The sequence below is a fragment of the Bos javanicus genome, chromosome 14 (assembly GCF_032452875.1).
Source record: "Bos javanicus breed banteng chromosome 14, ARS-OSU_banteng_1.0, whole genome shotgun sequence".
Lineage (NCBI taxonomy): Eukaryota > Metazoa > Chordata > Mammalia > Artiodactyla > Bovidae > Bos > Bos javanicus.
In genome coordinates, this window is record NC_083881.1 from 17,101,633 (window position 1) to 17,120,231 (window position 18,599).

At 48.6% G+C, this 18,599-nt stretch overlaps 1 protein-coding gene across 2 annotated transcripts in view; it reads right to left on the reverse strand.

The window, feature by feature from the left end:
* ZHX2 (zinc fingers and homeoboxes 2) overlaps positions 1 to 11,010 on the reverse strand; it is a 180,712-nt gene extending 169,702 nt beyond the window's left edge. The window contains exon 1 of one of the 2 annotated variants that reach the window (XM_061438696.1): positions 10,250 to 11,010. The gene's annotated coding sequence lies outside the window, so the exon portion shown is untranslated. The remainder of the gene's footprint in view (positions 1 to 10,249) is intronic. The other variant, XM_061438697.1, reaches the window with a different exon arrangement.
* Between the last annotated feature and the right edge of the window lie 7,589 nt (positions 11,011 to 18,599).

An 18,599-nucleotide genomic window follows, 5' to 3' on the forward strand; every position in this document is an offset into this window, starting at 1 on the left:
TAGGACTGCCTGGCTTCCAGAAACCTTGGACAAAGGACTTCCCCACTCTGTGCTTTTTTATCGATTAAATGGGGATAACAGAGTCCTCCCATCTCCCAGAAGTGCCATGGGCTAGCCCACAGAAAGCACTCAGGCCCTGTGCCTCTGATGTCAGGAAGCAGTTGCTGCTAAGTGCCAAGTGACCATGACCTTCCTGAGAGCAGGGATGCTGTTTTCTTCCCCTGGCAGGTGCTCAGTGAGTATCTGCTGATTGGACAGAGGAAGTAAACTAGCCAGCGCAGAAGAGGAAAAGTCACGCGCTGCCATATGATTGGGCATCCTTGGGTCAATTCCCTCATTTCTCTGGGCCTCAGTTTCCCTAAGTTGGAGCAGGCAACCCCGAAACTTCCTTCCTGCTAGAACACTCCTTGATCCTACTCACGCACCATGCTGCTATTATTCTCATCCTCCCAACATCCCTCTCTGGGGACAACAGAGGACATTAGACTTTTTACAATAAATCCCATTTCTAAAAGTGCTGAAGTCAGGCCACGTTCAATCTCACAGCAGCCCCCCATCTTTGGAGGGTCTCCCATTAACCCACCAGTGATCCAAACCCTTTCTGTTCTGTGGCTCCCTGCACCCAGGATTCTCTGCTCTTGGAAATGACCTGAAGTCTTCCAGTTCTCCTGAACTGTGTGGCTCTGGCAGAAATTCACTGCATGCTTAGAATCAATTAAATTCCAGGCCGTTCTATAGGATAATGCCGCCTCGGTGCTCTCTATCAGGGGAGGTTTGGTGAGGGCCTGTGCTCCTCTCTGCTCCTGTCTGCAGCCACCAGCATCCCTTCCCCTCGCTTCTTGGCTGGGAGGAGGGGGCGGTCTCTTTTTCCATCTTCTGGCTGTCAGTCCACACGCCCTGCCTCCTCTAGCCCCTGTCATTGTGAGGCCTTTCCCTACCCTCTCTGGGCCACCACCCATCCTAAACAACTTGGCCATGTGCAATATCCAGCTCTGACCAGACTGGGTTGCAAATACTTTAAAGATGCTGCTCCTCAAAAGACAAGGGTGCATTGCACAGGAAAATAATTTCTCAATGTCCTCCTGCACAGGCCAGGAAGATTCCATGGGAGCTCTGCATACCCACAGGGGCTAAGGGAGCCTGAGATGGCTTTTTCGTTTGAGTGATTCAGCCCGGTCTTGTCGTTTAAGAACAGCAGGAAAGTAATGTCAGCTGAAAGGAGTTTTCTGTGTGCTATTTAACTAAATGGCTCTGCAGCTGGAAAGAACCATGGGCAGACGTGTTATGATTCAAGGGCTCCCAATTACAATGATCCTCTTTTATTGTATAAAAACAGCAACCCAGCCATTCTCCACCCTCCCAACGCCTGCTCCCCCTACCTCCTGCCCCCATTGGCTGGCAAGGCTGTTTAGCATCCTGAAAGTAGCACCCAGTTTCTCCTCCGTCTCCATCTCTCAGCTGTCAGCCCACTGGGATTCCTTCTCTTGCCAGAGCCAGGGAGGAGAGGGTGGCATGCCCCCTGGAGAATGTTCTGGTGTAGACACTGACAGACGCTTAGAATTGTCTTGGGAGTGGGGTTTGGGTGGCTAAGGATAACAGGCACAGATCTGGAATTCTCTTCTGTTTTAACTAATCTTACACCACACACACACACACACTCGCGCGCGTGCGCGCCTGCGTACACTGACCCCTACATTCCTTTAGCAGAAAAGCTGTCAGACTGTCCAGAAACTCATTCTAAAACTGTCCCTTCTCCCTCCATATAGTTCCAGGCCTCCAGAAGACATCAGAAAGACCTGGTGAGGGACTCTCCTGGTGGTTCAGTGGTACAGAATCAGCCTACTGATGCAGGAGACACAAGTTCGATCCCTGATCCGGGAAGATCCTACATGCTGCGGAGCAACTAAGTCCAAGTGTCACAACTACTGAGCCTGTGCTCTAGAGTCCAGGAGCCGCAACCACTGAAGTCCGTGTGCTCTAGAACCCTTGCTCCACAACAAAAGAAGCCACTGCAACGAGAAGCCCGAGTACCGCACTAGAGAGTAGCCCCTGCTCACCCAATCTAAAGACCCGCAGCGAGGAAGACCCAGCACTGCCAAAAATAGATACATAAACATAGTTACATATACATATAAAGACCTGGTGATGCATAAGAGTATCAGCTTTAGCATCAGGCTGATGTGAATGCGAATCTCGGCTACCTCCTCTCTGAGACCAAGCACCTGACCGCTCTGCGCTTTGGTCTCCTTTGGTCTTTAAGATGAGGCTCCACCGTGGCCCTGAATGCCCTCCTCAGAGTCACTCTGAAGGACACAGTGAAGACAGCACGTTCAGCAGTGTGCCTGGCACACAGTAGGTACCCAATTTTTGGATGCTCTTGCTGCTCTGAAGATGGGGGCACGGTGTTTGTGGTGTGTCTGGGGAGGGCAGGGGACTTTGTATTCTATTCAATCTCACCAGCCAGAGTGGACACAGCTGGGGTCAGGGGCCCGGGGTGGGGGAGATGCTTCTGAGGGATACAAATGGCGGCCCCGCGGAGGACTGGTTCTCCTGCCTTTCTGCAACAGTGATTTAAACCGTCATGCTAGCACTACCCCTGCATGTGTGCCTGCAGCCTGCTCTGTGTAGAATCTGGTCCTTCCTCGGTTTTCTGCAGCTGGTTTGGAGTCCAGAAGCCGCAGGTGCAGGCATCCAACCATCCCAGGAAATCTCATTCATCTTTTCTCTCTACCCTTCTCAACAGCAGGCTACTTTTCTCTCCCACAGAGTCTGTTCTGGGCCCCCGACAGGGAGCATTCCCTCCCAGAGAAAGAGCTAAATCAGCCTGGCCACCCTTCGAGGCCCCAGGAACACAGGAATCCACTCCCTGCCCGGAGCCTGACAGCAAACAGTTCCCAGGGTTTTGCTAATTTCCCCCTGCAAGGTGAACCAGGCGTGGCTTTAAATCCAGGAAAGTAAACCCAGCAGGTGCTTTGAACTTCTCCATCCCAAACCAAGCCTGTGCACCTCTAAAGTCTACTCTGAGCCTCTTATACCAAAGCGAGTGAATGCCTGGGCCACATTCCTTCATATCGATCCCCCATGAATGAACAGCACACGCATTTCATTCGCTACAGGTTTCACATGGTAAATACTGTTGCACTGAAACACTGTAATAAGATTTAATCCCCACTAAGCGTTTCAGTGCTAGGGGACAAGAGGAGGGCAGGAAGAGGAAGAAAGTGTGTGAACTGTGGCTTTTAACAGGTAAACTGTTCACCAGGGGTGGGGTGGCGGGTAAAGAGAGGTGTCAGCAAGAAAACTTGATTCTGACTCTGGTCTTTTTTGATTCCCTTTTAAAGTTTGGGTGGAACATGATGGACTGTTGCCAAGACAGTTTTTCTTCTTGGGGGTCTGCTACACGTGTGTGTGTAGGAGACACACACATACACACACACACACACACACATACACACCCCATTGCCAATCAACCCATCTTAAATGCATGACTTCAAGCATAGAAACAGGAAACAGATTGGGGTGGATGTTGTTAAAATCACAACCTATTTGATGGAGGGTGGGGGCGGGGAATCGAGAGGACTTTCTCTTTTTCAACTACAAAAGAAACTACCCTGTCAGTACCCAGAACAATGCCCACTCTGTTGTCTACCACCGGGGTATGTGAGCAGCTGAGCATCTTTTCAGAACGGCACTGCCTGAATTTAACCATGACACAGCACATTACCTGAACGGTGCACCAGGGTCCCACTGTGATATTTCAGGAGAGCTCACCATGTCCGAAGTTGCTCAGATTTGCCACAAATGAGCACATATGTGAGAGTGTGTGTGTGTGTGTGTGTGTGTGTGTGTGTGTGTGTGCGTGGTGGGGGGAGAGGGTGGGATGGAGGAGAATTGCAATGAACTGGGGACAGTTGGGGTCTTGAAATCTATGGCACAAATTCATGCATGTTAATTACTTGGCCCCTCTCAAGGATACAAGAAAGTCACATCCTAGAGGTGGTGGCAAGATGATGATGGCAGGTGAGGATGGTGACAACAGGTAACATTTACTGAGCAGAATCCACGTGTCAGGCACTATGCTAAACCCTTCTGTAAATTTCTTCAGCTTCACAACAATCCAGAAAGCAGCTACTGGAATAATCTCCATTTTAGAGCTGAGGAAACAGGTTTATATGTAACAGCCCCAAATCATAAAGTGATTAACTGAGAAGAGAATCAGGGATGGTGGCCTTTCTGGGGGAAGCCAGTGTGGGGAAACTGACAGAAGGGCCTCTGGGAGCATCCCCTCTGTTTATATACATCAGATCAGATCAGATCAGATCAGTCGCTCAGTCGTGTCTGACTCTTTGCGACCCCATGAATCACAGCACGCCAGGCCTCCCTGTCCGTCACCAACTCCCGGAGTTCACTGAGACTCACGTCCATCGAGTCAGTTATGCCATCCAGCCATCTCATCCTCTGTTGTCCCCTTCTCCTCTTGCCCCCAATCCCTCCCAGTATCAGAGTCTTTTCCAATGAGTCAGCTCTTCTCATGAGGTGGCCAAAGTACTGGAGTTTCAGCTTTAGCATCATTCCTTCCAAAGAAACCCCAGGGCTGATCTCCTTCAGAATGGACTGGTTGGATCTCCTTGCAGTCCAAGGGACTCTCAAGAGTCTTCTCCAACACCACAGTTCAAAAGCATCAATTCTTCGGTGCTCAGCCTTCTTCACAGTCCAACTCTCACATCCATACATGACCATAGGAAAAACCATAGCCTTGACTAGACGAACCTTTGGTTATGACTAATTCACGTTGTATGGCAGAAACCAACACGACACTGTAAAGCAATTATCCTCCAATTTTAAACAAATGTGAAAGAAAAAAAAAAGCAAAGCTGAAGGGTCACAACTGAAATTATTCTGCTGATGAGTGCTGGAGCTGCAGGTAGGACCCGGGGAATCTGAGGGTCAGGAGAAAGGCAAGCGTCGTGTTTGGGAAATCAACTGGTGCTCCTTTCCATTGTGTCCAGTTCTACTCATTAGTTTCTGCAAAAGGAAAGCTAGCTGCTTCCTGGTAACAGCTGACTAAAGGCTTCCCTGGTGGCTCAGCGGTAAAGAATCTGCCTGATGCAGGAGACACAGGAGATGGGGATTTGACCCCTGGGTCAGGAAGATCCCCTGGAGAAGTAAATGGTTCTTGCCTGGAAAATTCCAAGGACAGAGGAGCCTGGTGGGCTACACTCTATGGGGTCACAAAGAGTTGGACACGACTGAAGTGACTGAATATGCACACAATAGCTGACTAACATCAGGTTAATTTTGGATTCCTATTGGCAGAACCTAAAAGAAAATCTCCCTCACTTTCTTAGTGTGTTGTCTTCTTTTTGCCCTAAGGCAGAACTGGTCCCCTGGTCTGAAACTTTCCAGAACTCATTCTAGTTCAAATAAGAGCCAAGCTGATTTATTTCCATAAGGCACACTGCTGTCAGTCTTACCTTCTTAAGACACCTGACAGTCCCTCCTCAGAAGCCTGCAATGGCTCCCTAGTACCTACAAATTAAATCAACCTCCTCCACGTCTGCCTCCAAGTCTGGCATCATCTCTCTGCACAATCTTCCCTGCGTCTCCCTCTCCACCTCAGCAGAACACACATGGCCCCTAGGACGCAGTTTTAATTTCATCCAGAATACACCCCTTTTCTCATCGGAGGCCACACACACTTTATCTTCCAGCTCAACAACACTTCCACCATTCACCCCTTCTGCCTTACAAGCTGAATTCCAGTGTATTTATGGCATTGATGCGCCTAACTAAAAACATGTGATTGCCCCTCTCCAGTAGGTTCTGGTGACCATGTGGCACAGTTCTGGTCAAGCTAAGGACAGAAGTCCCTGAGAGGGGTGTCCCTTTCCAAACGTAACAGTAAAGCCACACTAGGTAAATGTTCTGTGTGCCTCAGTCATCCTAATTCCCCTTTCCTGGAAGGCAGATGTGAGGCCTGGAGATGCAGCAGCCCCCTTCCCACCATGAGGTGATAGACCTGGGGTCAAATGCGTAAAACTCTATGGGTGGCAGAATAGAAAGACAGAGCCTCGGTCCCCAGTGGTACAGCTGAGGCACCATTCCACCCACTTTCTTCTTGTCCAACACAAATAGGCCCCCATCTGGTTAAGTCATGGGTGGGCAGAATTTCTGGTGCTAACAGCTGTGTGCAATGATACCAGACACACCTCCAGACATGGTTCCTCCTCAGTCATGGGCAGTTTCCCAGCTACCCACTCTAGGAAATCCTCTATGGGATCCCTCACAGTGCAAGAACTGAGCCCTTCATGCTGCTGTTGCTGCTGCTGCTAAGTCGATTCAGTCATGTCCAACTCTGTGCGACCCCATAGACGGCAGCCCACCAGGCTCCCCCGTCCCTGGGATTCTCCAGGCAAGAACGCTGGCGCAGGTTGCCATTTCCTTCTCCAATGCATGAAAGTGAAAAGTGAAAGTGAAGTCGTTCAGGTGTGCCTGACTCTTTGCGACCCCATGGACTGCAGCCTACCAGGCTCCTCTGTCCATGGGATTTTCCAGGCAAGAGTACTGGAATGGGGTGCCATTGCCCTTCATGCTACTTCCACAGTAGTTACTCTTCTCAATTCTAGCACCTATTTAATTCTGCTTGATGTGGCCTGCTGTTTGCTCAAACTCCTAGGTGGTAAGGGGTCTCAGTCCACTAACATCTCCCTAGTGCCTGGAGCAGGGCTTTGCATCAAGGTTAGAGAGATGCTCCATTTCATCAGCATCTCCAACATGTCTAGAATAGCGCACTGGCATGTGGACGGCACATGTTCTGGAGTCTGGAACTCTGCTTACTGTTTGGCCTTGAGCAAGTTAGAGAACCTCTCTGTGCTCCTAGGTCCTCATCTATATAAAGGAGAGAATGACAGTACTTGCCCCACTGGGTTTCACAAAGACAAAATAGTTTAATTTTAAGCACTTGGTCCCTGACATATAAAAGTGCTTAATGACTATCGCCCTTTATTAGTGTGATGAATATTATAGTTATGGAATAAACAAATCAACACAGAGTTGCTAAATATAAATTAATTAAGAGATGAATTAGGACTTCCCTGGGGGCTCAGATGGTAAAGCGTCTGCCTACAATGTGGGAGACCCAGGTTCAATCCCTGGGTCGGGAAGATCTCCTGGAGACAGAAATGGCAACCCACTCCAGTATTCTTGCCTGGAAAATCCCATGGATGGAAGAACCTGGTAGGCTACAGTCCATGGGGTCGCTCATGACTGAGCGACTTTACTTTCTTTCATGTAGGAGATGAAACCCAGGAAAATTCCTACAAGTTTGGACCACTGGGCAGTGGTCCCTGTTCCCTCTTTTCTGCCTTTACTTTTCATTCTAACTACAACTTCCCATATCTGAGGAGCTGCTATACTGGAGTGCTGTTAAGACTTGGCTTCAAATGCGGAGTCTAACTCTTGTTGTGTGGCTTCTGGGCAAGTTTTTGTCACCTCTCGGAGCTTCAGTTTCTTCCACTGTAAACTTGGGATAATAATCGTATTTATCTCATAGGGTTATAGTGAGAATTAAATGGTAAAGCATGTAAAATATACAGCATTATGCCTGGCACACTGAAACAGTGTTAGCAACTGTTATCAAACACTGTCATTATCCTTTTTTGTCAAATGCACAGCACCCCACTGAGTCTCATGGTCCTGATGGGGACAGGACACTTGAGGTGGGGTTGCCTTTGGGCATGTCAAGACACGCTGCATTTACATTGGGAGAATACTTGTGTGCCAACAAACATTTGTGGCATCTTGATTTTTGCCTTTAAATGGGAATTAGTATATTCCATTTACCCCAAAACCTTGGCCTCTGAATTTTCCCCTTAAGAGCTGTTAACTTCCAAGTGGATCCTTCGCTGACACCAAACCTGGCCAGAAGGCAAATATGCACATGAGAACAGTCAATGGAGCAGAGTGTTTAAATAGCAACGATATTCCCAGATCATGTGTCCAGTCACTGTCAGGGACACATTTCAATCTTACTTGTACATTTCCCCCCTTTGGCCTTAAAAGAAGATGTGTCTATAGCTTTATATTAACTTTCCCTTTAAACTTAAACCTTCATGTGAGTCCCGTTCAAGCACTTGAGGGCTCCATTAATCTATTTTTACTGTTAAACATGCCATTTTACAAGATATTTATTCCACTTGGTTGTCATCCAAATGCTTTTTGACATTACTGTCCTGGGACTCCACTACTTTAACTCACTGCCCTCATAAACAGAAAATCACCTTTTGACGGAAATCTTGAAGAGCTCTCAGAACTTCACTCCCTACACTTCAAGGCATTCACTTCTGCTCAACATTACAGGAGAGAGAATGTGCATGTGAGTGAGTGAATGAGTCTATGTATGTGTGTGTTTTAAGAGGATAATTGTGCGAGGTTTGAGCAACCAGAGGAACGAAGTGGGGCAATGCCTGTCCCCCAAATCCTGCACCCCGCTCCCCTTCACCGGCCTGACTCGGACTTGGGGAGCTGCTATTAGTAACATTAACAACACCAGGTGGCTTCCCTGATGGCTAAAACGGTAACGAATCTGCCCGCAATGCGGGAGACCCAGGTTCGATCCCTGGGTCAGGAAGATCCCCTGGAGGAAGGAAAGGCAACCCACTCCAGTATTCTTGCCTGGAGAATCCCCATGGACAGAGAGACTTGGGGTGAGGGTGGGGGTGACCATAGTTCACGGGGTCGCAAAGAGTCGGACACGACTGAGCGGCTAACATTCAACATTAACACTGATAACAGAGGGAGACCGTCGGGGATTGCGCTGGACAGAACTCCAGGGTCTGGGCAGCGCCACTTTCAAGGGGAGGGGTCCAGGGAAAGTCTTGGTTTCCCCACCTTCCTCCTCCCCCACCTTCCAGACAAACAAAAGGCCATCGCGGAAATTACTGTGAAGGCAGAGACCCCACTGGCTTGGAAACCAATCCATCAGGTGGAAGCCTGAGCAAATCACAACTTAGCTTCCCCGTCAAGTTTTCTCCCCAGCCTCCCACACCCCTCTCCCCTTCCGCCGCCGCCTCCCGAGCTCCGCACGGCGACGGGCCCAAGGGGACCGTCCTGTGATGCTCACTGGTTTCCAACTTTCCGCTCATCTGCGCCTCCGCAGCCTCCTGCACAGCAGCTGGGAAAGGGGCAAGTTTGTAAAGGCGAAGAGTCGACCAAGTCCCGGGGACCCCACCAAGGAGCCGTAACACCAACAAAGCTGAACCTCTCTCGTGGGGGCAGAGACGAAACGCGCCCCCTGCGGTTCCGGGCCGGGGGGTGGGGGGGTGGAGGGTGGCGGTGCGCGGAGGGGGTGGCGACGGTGGGCTGGGGCGGGCCGCCGGGCCCTGCGGAGAGGGGGTCCCCGGGGGGTGTCCCCCGCCGCCCCTCCCCACGCGGCTTCCCCGGCACCTGAGCGGGGCGTGGGGACAGCGCCGCGCTCCGGCCCGGCCCGCGCGGCAGGTAGCTCGGCCGGTCGCCCGCCCGCCCGCGCCGCCGGCAGCCGCCAGGAGCGCGGAGCGGAGAGGCGAGCCTCAGCCCACGGCGTCATGCTTCCTGCCACCACGTTACGGCGAATCGTCACCGGGAGCGGGGAGACGCGGGGAGCGCGGGGCGGGGGGGGGGGGGACGGCGGGGAGCACACACACGCAGCCCCCCGCCCGCCGAACCCCGCGGAGCCGGGGCCACGTCCCGGCCGAGTCCCCGCGGGACCGGCCCCGCTCGCACAAAGCGCCGCGCTCGGGCCAAGGAGGGAGGGAGCCGGCCCCGAAATAAATAAATAAAAACACAGTCGGGTCTACGTAACGCCCTGTCGAAAGCGGACGCCATATTTTTTTGTGGCTTATGTCGACATAGGGAAACGTAGACATGTTTTTTTCCTCCTCCTCCTCGCTCGGCCTCCCATTTATCCAAACTTGTAATCAGAACTCTTAAAAAAAAATCTCCCCCACCTCTGACTCTTCTGATCTCCTCCCACCCGCAAAAAAAAAAAAAAAAGAAGAAAGCCTGCACACTACCTACCACCCCCCTCCCGCGCCCCCCTTTGCAATCACAAACCCGGCCAAGTCCCATTAACAACACATTTTTCGGGAGCGGCGGCGGCGGCGGCGGCGGTGGGAAAGTTGGGCTGGAGTGGCCGGTGCCCGGCGTGCGGGGCTCGGGGCCGGCTGCGCCGGGGCGGTGGGGGGGTGCTCCGCGCCGGGGCGAAGTTTCTTACCTGCGCCGGGGGCTGGGAGCGCGGGGACCCGGGCTGGGAACGCGGAGACGCGGCACAGGGGCGTTCCAAAATGGAACTCTGCTGGCTCCCCCCCCACCCACTCCCCACTCCCCACCGGGCGCCCGGCTCGGGCTCCGTGGGAAAGAGGGGGCCAAGCCAGCCTGCCAGCCAGCCAGCCAGACAGAAGCCCCCGTACGGAGAACAGTGGCCAAAATTTTTTAAAAGGGGGGGAAAAAAAGGAAAAAAAAGGGGGGAAAAAATGTCTCGATCAGTGGGGAATCTACGCCAAAACCCACATGATCTGTAACGTCAGCATGCGTATTTGCATACGATACCACCACCCGAGCTGCCACCCGGGCTCGGGTTCCGCAGAAAGTTACAAAGTGAAATTCAGCTCCCTCCGGAGACGCCGGCGAAATGTCAATTTTCAGGCGGGAGCTAGAGGGGTGGGAGGGGGGGAAGCTAGCCCTCAAGGCGCTGGTTACTAGCCAAGGTTGGGGTGGGGGCCCCGTAAATTAAGTTAAAAGTCTGAGCCCAGTAACGGACTCGGTGGAATTTCTGCTAGGGGAGGAGGGGGAGGCGCGAGCGAGATCATTGAATATTAAGCAGGACCCGGCGAGGCGGCTGCGGCCGAACCCTCCCGGCGCAATACCCATTTTCTTTATTAAAAGTTCAAGGTGTCATTGATGAGCTCAGCAAACTGTTGATCCCGACCACGTGGAGTGGCGGACGGAGGGACTGCGGGGCGCGGCTGCTCCAGCGCAAGCCAGCGGCACCCGGGACCCCGCGTCCCTCCCGCAGCGCAAGGGTGGGGCCGCCGCGCACCCCGGGGCGCGGCCTGCGCGTTCTCCCGCCTTTGGACTCAAGGAAATAATGACAACTTAGAAAAAAAAAATTTTTTTTTTAAGCGAGACACATTTAACTCCTGGAATAGGAACGAGAGCGCTTAGGGTAGGCAGGGTAAGAAAGAGCCCCTACTTATATAACGACTAGAAATTAGAGGACTTTTGCCCAAGAGAGTCTGAGATTTTCGCTTGCGCCAGGTCTGAGGTTGGTTAAACATCCTCAGACTTTTCCCCTAAGCGTCAATAAACAAACAGACGCCCCGGGAGCTGACTTAAAAACTCTTGCCGGGCCAGCGTTCGCTGGGATTCTCAGACTTCCAGAAATGCACACCCCTGCGGCGCTCACAGGCAAGTCCCTCGGAAGCGAGGCGGGTCACTTTCGAAATTGCGACTCCGGCGTTCCTGGCGGGAGGGCATCCCTAAGTGTTGCCTCCCCCTGGATCTCCCCTTGGGCTCCTTAGAGCAAAGGCGAGTCTGGACGTAGCTGCTCTCCGCCTACGGCCTCCGCAACCGCGAACTTGAGTTTGGGGCGCGGCGCTGCTACAACAGTGCTCAGCTAGGGAGCTCTAAGGGATTTGGGATTCAGGAGACGCTCTGGAATCTCACGGAGAGCAACCTGTCTGCGCCTCCGGGTCCTGCCTGGATGGACCCTTTTCCTCTCCGTGGGCGTCTCGACGCGTCAGCATCTCCCAGGTGTGAGCTGAGCGCGAGCGCGCACGAGCCAAGAGGGGTCCAGAGGATGCTGTCTGGGGTTGACTTTTGATGCTCTGAGCGCCGCGAGGAGACAAAGGGAGCCCGAGGCTGGGAGGCCCTGCGGAGTCCCCGCCTGCCCTGAAGATTAGCAGGCTCGGAGCGTCGGGGTTTCCCGGCCAGCCTTTGCTCCAGGGAATTAGAACGAACTCTAGCGGCGGCTTGCGACTCGGCTCCGGGCGCGAGGGCAGCAACAGGTGGCCGGGTGCGACGGAGTGGCTGCAGGCGAGGACCGGGACTGGGGCTGACCGCGTGGCCAAGGCACTGAGTGACCTTTCGGCATTTTCGTTTCCGAGGCTGAGGAGAAGAAAGAAGCCAAAAGGTTTTCCTAGGATCTCCCCAGAGACTCGTTTCTTCAACAGAATCTCCTTCTTTGGGTCCCCAGGAATTTTTGCAATAAAAATAGCTCGTATGCAAAACTTTCTTACTGGCTTGCACCTGTTTGTTCCGTTATTGCTGATGTAGGGTTTGCTTGTTAACAGCATAAAATTAGATTCTGGCCTGGGAGTGGGGGGTCTCTTCGCGAGACCCTCTGGCACCTGAGGCTTGAGCTGCCGGGGAGGCAGACTTTTAAAATATTGTGAAGAATTTGCTGAATGACTATGATCCAGGTCATGTCGCATCTTTCTCAAACTCATTTGATACCTACTCTCTAAAATCCTAATCTGTTAGTTGCCATCAAAACCAGAATTTAGGGATGCTGTTTTTTTTTTTTTTTTTTTTCTTCCCTCAAGGGTGTGTCTGAAGAGTGAAAGAAAAAGATGTCCCCAACTCTTAATATTTTTATATTGCTTACTCTTGACTCTTCCAGGTCATCTCACCATTTCCCCACCTTCCCTTGAAAATGACAGCTCTCAACTTGTTTCCATGGAAATTACTGAAACCTTAAGGAAGCTATTCCTGTTTGAGGCTGCACCTCCCTTTTGCTGGTCAACCGCTTAGGAGGGGTTTCTATAAGCCAGGTTCCCTCTGCCCCCGCCCACCCCACCTCCCCACCATTACCTCCTTCTTCTGGCTGGGCCAGTAAGTAATAGGATGCCAGGGTCATGGCTGAGCCAAGCAGGGTAAGCCCTCTGGACTGTCCACTGAGTTCCCATATCTTCAGGGCACTTGGATCTCCTGGGCACTGTGTGGGCCTCTTATGTGCCTCAGTGTCTTTAAATTGTTCAAAGTTTAGCATGGACTCAACCTTTACTATATAAATAAACAGGAGGGGATGAAACAAGGGTGACTTTTGCCTTAAGTGCTGGAATTTGATTTCAGTTTGCTTTATGTGTAGGTGGAATAGGCAGACCCTTATCTGCTATGATTCAGGAGCTTTGGAACCAATAATTATAGGGATAATGTTTACTGAGTGCTTTGTATACATATACCAGTTGCTTCTGAATCTTTTTTTTAATTGAAGTATAGTTGACTTACAATATTGTATTAGTTTCAGGGGTACGGTAATTAATTGTTACAACAACCCTTAGGCAGTGATTTTATCTTGGGTTCCTTTAGACTTTTAGTATTATTGAGGACCCCAAATAGCTTTTGTTAACCTGAGTTTTATACATCTTGACATTTACCATATTAGAAATTGAAAAAATTAAAGCACAGGAATTTACAAACACAGGGCCATCAGAGCAATGACACTGTATGTCATGTAGCCTCTGGGAAACAACTGTATACTTTAGAAACAATCAGAGTGAAAATAGTAAGTAATATTGTACCCCTATAACCAAAACAGATTTGACCTTGAGGACCCCCTGGAAGGGTCTTGGGGGCCTCCAAGATGCCTGGATAAGATTTTGAGAACCACTGTTAAGGTAAGTTATTATTATGTGCATTTTACAGGTGAGGAAGCCAAGGCTCTTAGAAATGTAGTAACGTGTCCAAGGCAAATGGAGGGAGCAAGGATTTACACTAGATTTTTCAGAGGCTAGAGCCAGAGTTCTTAATGATTGTACAATTCTGCCTTTTATTAACAACCTAAGCTCCACCCTCAGCCTAGAACAGCCTCCAGTGCTTCCCAGGACTGCTTTTATTAGCAATTATCTTTCAAGCCTCTATTATGTATCAGCCCTTCTTACACATCATCTTGTTAAATCCTTACAACCAACCTTCCCTGTGGGTATTCTCTCTCCCATTTTACAGATGACAAAACTGCAGTTCAGAGAACTTAAGAAGCTTCTTCAAAGTCACTCAGCCAGTAAGCAGAAGAATCTGGATTCAAATCTTTGTCTGGTGGCTTCAAAACCAAGGAGAGACAGGAGTCTGTCACTGTGATTTATAGAGGCCAAGTAGGGAGGAAACAGCTTCTGTTCATGATTTGATAAGAACTAGGCCAGGTTAAGAAGTCTTAAAAATTTAGAAATGGCAGGAGGAGAAGAAATAAAAAGCAGCATTACCCTTATGGGACCCTAAATCTAATGACAGCAAATCCACACTGGCTTGCAAACTCAAAAGAGATGTGGTGGGGGGTGGGCAAAGATTTGGAATTGAGATGGGGGTTGTGGGGTTACCCCTTCCAGCTATCTAATCCCTGCATTCACTGCTAGATGAGCATTTTTCTAAATGAATGAAAAAAGAAAACAGAGAAACAAGAAAAAGAAAACATCAGCAGTCCAACTGGGCACTGGTTATAATTTTGATATGTATCTTTCCATATGTTACATTTATTTACTCTTTCCATTATGAAACTCTTAAGAGAAATGAAAACAGTTAAATATCAATTTAGCAACTGTAGCATGGAATGGCCACTACTGACACGACTTACAACAAAGCGAGACAGAGTGTGACCTTTTAGAACATTCAGATTGCTTTACTGAATACCTGCGAGTGAAAGGAAGAAAGGAGGCATGCTAGACAGAGGCTGTCTCCTTGCATGTCTGTATCTCCCCACCCCATGGCTTGATATAAAATGTCTCGTGCCCTGAGATCACCCCATGGCATTGGTAGCATTGGAGCTGGGATTTGATGTTTTCAAGTTTACAGCAGGAGCTTGGCTTGGCAGTGACTTGATCCTGCTTGGAGTGGAGAGCTAAAAGTTTACCAAATGGGGAAAACTCAGAGCTTATTTTTTCTTTGATTTTTACAGTCTGGTTTGATCCTAGCATCATCTCTATAAGGAAAGCAGAACTGGCATTATTGTTCCCATTTTATGGAGGGGGTTACTGAGGGTCATAAAGACCACATCATTAGTTCAAGTTCACAAACTGAATTCTGAACCACAATTTAAATCCAGGGCTTGTAACTGCAAAAGTAATGCTACTTCTATGCCCCATCTTCGTCACTTTTTATCATACCAAAAGGGGTCTAAACGTGGCTCCTATCAGATATTGTCTCTCTTTTCTTATAGAACCCTGGAGAATTATTATATCTACTTATGCATTTATTTGGTTGTATCCCCACTAGAATGTAAGCTTCCTACGGCCAGGTACTTTGTTTAGTTCATTGCTGCTGTATCCTTATGTTTAAACCAACATGGCATATCACAGGTGCCCCACAAATGAATGCTGAATGAATGAAGGAAGAATAAATGCACTTCTTGTCAAGGCTTATCCATTTATAGGGAGCCAGTGCTTTTCAAGAGTATCCGCATCTTCTGTTTACCTAGAATGACCTTAGCTAAGCACATGGGTTACCAGGATCAAAGCTTGTGTTTCTGTGGCCCATAGGCTTTGTGTCTGGTGAGACACAGCATGGGTGGTCAGTCCTCATTTGAATCCTCAACGTGAGAAACATTAGCAATAGAAAACCTTGCATCAAATCTTTTGAATCATTCAAGATGACTTACGATAAATTCCTTGATAACTCATTACTGGGTTGAAATATACACATAATTCTAGAGTAAAAACCCTTTGCAGTAAATGAAAATTTCAGGGGGTATGGTCCATGCTCTTCCAAGATGGCTGCAGTCAATCCTTTCCCTCCCTTTATGAAAGACACTTCGCCATTAACAGATAGAGTTTATCTCCCCTCCCCTTGAATCTGGACTAGTCCTGTGATTGCTTTGATGCTATGAAAGTGATATTCTGAGACATATGAGCCCAGGCCTTATGCGTCTGGCATTTTCTGCTTCCTTCCTCTTAGAATCCTGCTGCCATGTTGTGAGAAGCCCAAGCTTCAAGGGGAGGCCACGTTGCAGAAAACCAAGATGCCAGGGACAATGGCCCCAGCTGATTTCTGGCTGATTCCCAGTCAGACGTTAGCCATATGAGTGAACCATCTTGGGCATTCCAGACTAATTGACCTCCCACTTGACTGTAGCCCCAGTTGACATCACATGGGGCAGAAGATCCACCCAGCGTAACCCAATCAACCCACAGAATCAAGGGAGATGATAATAAAATAATAGTTGTTTAATACCGCCAATGTTAGTCTATTACATAGCAATAGATAATTGAAATGGGAGGTGTTTTCCGCTTGTTTTCGTTTGCATGTGTGTTTTCGTTTGCATGTGTGTCTGAATATTCCAGCTGCACTTCCCACTGATCTCTGCAGGATGTAGCATTCTGAGATCACAGAGAAAGCCAGACAAGGGATTGGAGGGACTGGTCCATGACGCCTGCGCTGGCCACTCCTCTGAGTGACAACCTTTTCACAAAAGGGTTGTGATATTAGTTGTTTTTCACAAAACAGCTGAATTCAGCCTAAGAATAACCCCCCCCTTCCCCAGCACATGCACACACACATACACACACACACAAAACACACACACATCCCAGATCCTAAGCAGTTGAATACTCTTAGCACAGATACTCAGTAGGTGCTGGAGTTTAGTTCCTGTTTGGCGTTGCCTGTATCTCCGTTCTTCAGAGCCATGCACTGTGGTCGGGACTCGAGAGGCTGCTGCATGAAGCCACCTTGAAGATGCCCCTTCACTTGGTTTCACTTAGTCTTCACAACTGTCTGAGTAGGAGACTAAGAATCATAGAAGAGTTGGACTTGAACTCAAGTTTGACTATAAATCCTGACTGCTAATCTTGGTTGCTTCTCATTACACCTTTGTGTCCTAAATTAGCTCACTTACAAACCGTCTTCACAATTTTTGCCCCAGAGCCGTATGTACTACCTGTAAAATTATTTGACATTTTATATTCAAAACTTAAAGGTATGTATTTATTTAATAATGATGATAATAATAAGCTTTTTCTTACAACCGGAAAAGGAAATCCAACACTGATTGTAACAAATGAAAGGTAGCAACAAAAATAATCCACAGAAAGAAAGAGTGCTCTTAAGCTAGCTAGACACTTTCATTTGCAGAAGTTAGAGCCAGAGGATAAAGGTGTAGAAAGGTGTTAACAACAAACCAGTAACTTTTTCTTGAGCTAATTAAAAGGATGGAAAGAGAACTGCAACAAAATAACTTTCTTTCTGAATCAGGACCATTTAATGCTACATCCATGCATCATTTAAAACCATGTCTTCTAATGCTGTCCTCTGAGATTCAGCACTGGATTGCTTGTCACTCCCTAAATTTGCTGTGGTCTTTCCCATCTTTCTAAGTCATGCACCCTCTTCTTGGAATGCCTTCCCTTCTCCTCTGTGTTTCAAGACTCAGATCAAATGTCATTCCCTTTGGGAAGCTTGCCTGCATTCTTCCCAAGAGAGTTAGTCTTGCCTCCTCGGAAGTAAACAGGATATTTACTGCATTTTCTTTGAATTAGCAATTATTGGCCTGTGTTCCAGTCACTTCTTTGCTACATTCACTTGACTGTAACCCCTTGAGGATGGGTATTTTACCAGCCATCTCTGTGTCCTCATTTCTTGCCTAACATAGAAAGTGGGGTAGTGGTATTCTAAGATACTCTAAGTAGTATTCTAAGATACTCAAGATTCCCAGCTCTGCTTATTCAACTGAGCACTAACTAAGATAACTGCTGTGAAAGAATTTAGAAACCTAATTAAAATATCAAATCAGTTGGCCTTATAATCTGGAAATTATGACGATTTCTGGATAGGCTTTGTATAATCCTATGAGCTCTGTAAAAGCAGAGTTGGTTGAAGAAGAATTCAGAGATATTCACAACGTGAGAAAGGATGATTCTCTGCTGCTGAGGTGGAGAAGTCACATGGCGAGGACCTGAAAGCTACCTCTAGAGTTGAGAGCAGTCCCGGGCTGACAGTCAAGACAACAACGACCTCAGTCCTGAAACCATTAAGGAACTGAATTCTGCCAATAACCGCTGAGCTTGGAAGACCCAGGATATAGTCTATCCTGGTATGTGTTCCATGGACACTTGAAAAGAATGTGTATTCCTCTGTTATTGTGTGGAGTGTTCTATAAATGTTTATTAGATCTTGTTGGTTGATGATGTTGTTGAGTTTTATACCCTTGCTAATTTTTGTCTAGTTTTTATAAGTTGAGAAAAGGCTGTTTAAATTTCCAAGGGTGACTGTGAACTTGTCTAGTTCTCCTTTCCATTCTATTAGTTTTTTCCATTCCTTTGTTTGGTACATACACAATTACCCTGTTTGGGGTTTGGCAACCCACTCCAGTAGTTTTGTCTAGAAATTTCCATGGACAGAGGAGCCTGGCAGGCTATAGTACATGGAGTCACAAAGAGTTGGACATGACTGAGCAACTGAGGACCCACAGCTTCTTAAATCTGTGGTTCTACGTTGTTTTATGAAATTTGGGATGTTTGGAGCATTATTTATTTGATAGTCTTCCATCCTTCATCCAATGGAAGTCTGGGCTGCTCACTTGGCCTTTGCAGGCACCATTAAGGCTGGGCCACAGTTTTTTCTGTGTTGTTTGACTAGGG